Source organism: Bos grunniens, chromosome 10 (assembly GCF_055505025.1).
Source record: "Bos grunniens cultivar Pamir isolate PY7600 chromosome 10, Bosgru_T2T1.0, whole genome shotgun sequence".
Taxonomy (NCBI): domain Eukaryota; kingdom Metazoa; phylum Chordata; class Mammalia; order Artiodactyla; family Bovidae; genus Bos; species Bos grunniens.
This window is the reverse complement of record NC_141174.1, coordinates 21,056,195-21,060,481: the sequence shown is the minus strand read 5'-3', so window position 1 is coordinate 21,060,481 and position 4,287 is coordinate 21,056,195.

The window sequence follows — 4,287 nt, the reverse complement described above, 5'->3', positions numbered from 1 at the left end:
GGAGGGGGAGGAGGAGGAGGCAGAGAAAAACGGGTGGGAGGGGATGGGAAGGGGGAGGGGGTTAGTGAGATGGAATCCTCGAGGACTAGTCTGTCTCACTTTTCCCTGCGTCTCCCATCCTCTATATACGCTCCATCAGCAAGTTCTTGCCACTGATACTTAAATTCTCCTCCCTTTATTGGTCCCGCCACCCACCCCTCCAGGTCCTTCCTGCCTCTCAACTGGACCTTGTCAGTGGTTTCCATTAGTCTCTTAGTTTTTCTCCCATCTCCTCCAGCTCATCTTGCACCCCTCTAGGCTAACCCTTCCTAAACCAATTTTTTCATGACTTCCTTATCCTACTGTATCATTTTTTTTCATAACCCCCTCTTCACTCCCACCACCCAATTTGGTGTAATAGAAAGAACATAGGCTTTTTGTAGACCCAACCTTAGTGGCTGTTGGTCTCCGCACTATTGATGTTTGGGGCCCGAGCATCCTTTCCTGGGCGGTGGGGGTGGGGGTGGGGCTGTCTTGTACATTGTTGAATGTTCAGTGCATTCCTATCACCCCATAGATTGGAGAAGGAAATGGCAACCCACTCCAGTGTTCTTGCCTGAAGAATTCCAGGGACAGGGGAGCCTGGTGGGCTGCTGTCTATGGGGTCGCACAGAGTCGGACACGACTGAAGCGACTTAGTAGCAGCAGCAGCAGTGCCCCGTAGCACGACTCTATCTCCTCAGCCTCAACTTGCGACAACCAAAAATTTCTCCAGGCACTGTCAAGTATCTTCTGGGGCAGAAAACTGCCCCTAGTTTAAAAGCCCTGCTTTTGTTGTTCAATTGCTATGTCAGACTCTTTGCGACGCCATGGACAGTAGCCCGCCTTGCTCCACTTCTTCCATTCATTCTATTGGCTGAAACCCGGTCACATGACCATACCTAATGGCAGAGGACCTATCTGGCTAGGCAGCCAAGAGCTTGGCTAAACCCTCTATTAGCGTGGATGAGAGAACAGAACTTGAGAAGACCTGTAGCTCTCAGTCTCTGTGTATACCCCGTATCCCACAGTTCTACTGAAGGAGCTGCCCCTTCAGCCAGCCTGAACAATGGCTGTCTCCCTCAGCAGCCCCCACTTTCTCCTCTCCACCCCTTTGCTAGCTTTGTCCATCCACTGGGGTTTCTTTTCCCTTTCCCTGCCAATCTCAGTCCTGCACATGCTTCCAAGCTGTGCTCACTCAGTCGTGCCTGACTCTTTTCGACCCGATGGACTGTAGCCTGCCAAGCTCCTCTCTCCATGGGATTTTCCAGGCAAGAATACTGGAGTGGGTTGCCACTTCCTACTCAAGGGGATCTTCCTGACCCAGGGATCGAACCTTCATCTCTCACACCTCCCGCACTGGCAGGCGGATTCTTTACCACTAGCGCACCCGGGAAGCCCCCTTATGCTTTGAGGCTGAGCTCAGTAACACCTCTTCCGTGAAATCTCCCCAGATGACCCGCCCCGCCCCCTCCCCCGAACAGAGCAAGTGCTTGCTTCTCTAACCTCCAGCAGGGTTTATTACCAACCCAATTACAAAAACCTGATTTACCTTGGCTAGAAGGGCCAGTTGCTAATCTGTGTGTTGCTTCTCTTCTGAAAGAGTTCTAAGTTCTTTGAGAGCCTTAGCCCATGCTGTCTGCTTTTTCAAATCCCTAAGTAAAGCACAGTATTAATTCACTAGGGCTGCCACAGACTGGGTGGTTTAAACAACCGAAATCTATTTTCTTATAGTTCTGGAGGTTAGATGTTGGAGGTGAAGGCATAGGCAGTGTTGGTTTCTTCCAGAGGCCTCTCTCTTTGGCTTGCAGGTTGCCATCTTTTCATGGCCTTCTCTCTGCACCTGTCTGTATCTTAATATCATCTTCTTATAAGGACATCAGTCCTGTTGGATTGGAACCCACCCATTGGTGTCCAGTCGCTAAGTCGTGTCTGACTCCTGGACTGCAGCACGCCAGGCCTCCCTGTCCTTCACTATTTCCTGGAGTTTGCCCAAGTTCATGTCCATCGAGTCAGTGATGCTATCCAACCATCTCCCCCTCTGTTGCCCTCTTCTCCTTTTGCCTTCAGTCTTTCCCAGCATCACAGTCTTTTCCAATGAGTTGGCTGTTCACATTAGGTGGCAAGCATCAGCTTCAGCTTCAGCATCAGTCCTTCCAATGAGTATTCAGGGTTGATTTCCTTTAGGATTGACTGGTCTGTTCTCCTCCATAAAGGCCCTATCTCCAAATACAGTCACATTCTGGTACATAGGGGTGAGGGTTCTAACAGATCTTTTGGGGAGGGACACAATTCAGCCTATAACAGCCATACTGTGGAAGCTCAGGAAGTATTTCTTATCTACAGATTAAAAGGCATCGAAGGAGAAAGGACAGTCATGCTGTTAACCAACTCCTGTGCCCAGGGTCTCTCAGAAATATCCAACATGTTTACTTCTCTTGCCTCCTCTCAGAACTCAATACTCTCTTTGGCTCTATGACTGCACTCTCTCCTGTCTCCTTCTTCTCAGGCCACTCCTTCTTCATCTCCTTTATCAGTTCCTCTACTTCTATCATCCTCTAGTCAGTGTTTGTTGGTGCTCTTTTCTCCTAACTCTAAGCTCTTTCCATGGTGATCTCAGATATTCTATTGCCATAATCAGCTCTTGCATTCTGATGGTTCTCACATCCATAGCTTCCACCAAGACCTCTTCTGAACAAGAGGATGGTCATGTCCCAGGTCTCGAGTGAGTCCCTGGGATGAGCTACTATGTGAGGGTCCTTGGCTTTGAGCAGGAGAGAATTCAAGAGTGAGCCATAGTAAAGTGAAAGCAGGTTTATTTTGTGAGATACGCACTGAAGCTAAGCTCCAAATCTTGGGCCACCTGATGCAAAGAGTTGACTCATTGGAAAGACCCTGCTGTTGGGAAAGATTGAAGGCAAAAGGAGAAGAGGGTGAGAAGTTAGATAGCATCACTGACTCAGCGGACATGAATTTGAGCAAACTATGGGAGGCAGTGAAGGACAGGGGACCCTGGAGTGCAGCAGTCCATGGGATAGCAAGGAGTCGGACATGACGCTCAGTGACTGAACAACACTCCATATACTGGGTGTGGGCATAGCAGAAGGTGAGAGCAGCGGGCTCAGGGCATAGGATTGTCTAAAAATGTAAGCAACCGAGGTGTGGGAGTGGTTAGTTTTTATGGTCTTAGAAATTTCATAGGCCACTGAGTGGGAGGAATGTTCTATCTTGGAGAAGGGGCAGGGATTTCTGGAATTGGGGCACCATTCCCTTTTTGGCCTTTTATCATCAAGAATCCATCTGCAATGTGGGAGACCTGGGTTCGATCCCTGGGTTGGGAAGACCCCCTGGAGAAGGGAACGGCTACCCACTCCAGTATTCTGGCCTGGAGAATTCCATGGGCAGAGGAGCCTGGCAGGCTGCGCTCTATGGGGTTGCAAAGAGTCGGACACGACTGAGCGACTTTCACTTTTTCAGAACTGTCATGGCACCTCTGGGCGTGTCACTGAGTATGCTAATGTGTTACACTGCACTTGTAACCAGGCTCCAGGTGTACCGGAAGTTGAGTCTTCCGCCATCTTGGGTCTAGTAGGTTCTAATCAGTTTTTATCATATTCTGTTCTTCTTAATGGCTGTGTCAGTCTTTGATGGTCGTGCCCTGCCCTCTTCTTCTAGTCTCAGCACCAAGTCATATTTGGTCTTCCTACAGGTGCCGTCACCTCAATATGCCCAAACTGGATTAGCTATCAACTCCCTCCATCTTCTCCACCATGACACACTATCTTCCCAACACACGCACACACACACACACACACACACACACACACACACTCCTTCTCTAAAGATCCTTACCTAAGTAAACTTTATCACCATCTCCCCAAAACTAAACTCCCTCACTCCTACATCCAATTCACAAATCCCATCAAGCTTCACCTTCTTAATACTTCTTATCATCACCTTTTCTACCAGTTGACTTTAGTCTACTGTCATCTTTCATTTAGATTACTGAAAACAACCTTCTTTCCGATCTCCCTACCTTTAATCCACTCTCTCCTCTTCAACCAAAGCGATTTTCTAAAACATAAATACAATGATACCACTCCCCTGATTAAGACCTTTTAGGGACTTACCTAAAAACTGCAAATTATTCCTTAGTCTGGCAAAAGAAGTTTTAGAAAAAATTTCAAATTCCTTAGTCTGGCAAAAGAATTTCTTCATGCTCTGGGCCCTTCTATATTCAGCTTCATCTCTTACCCATCCCCCTCAACA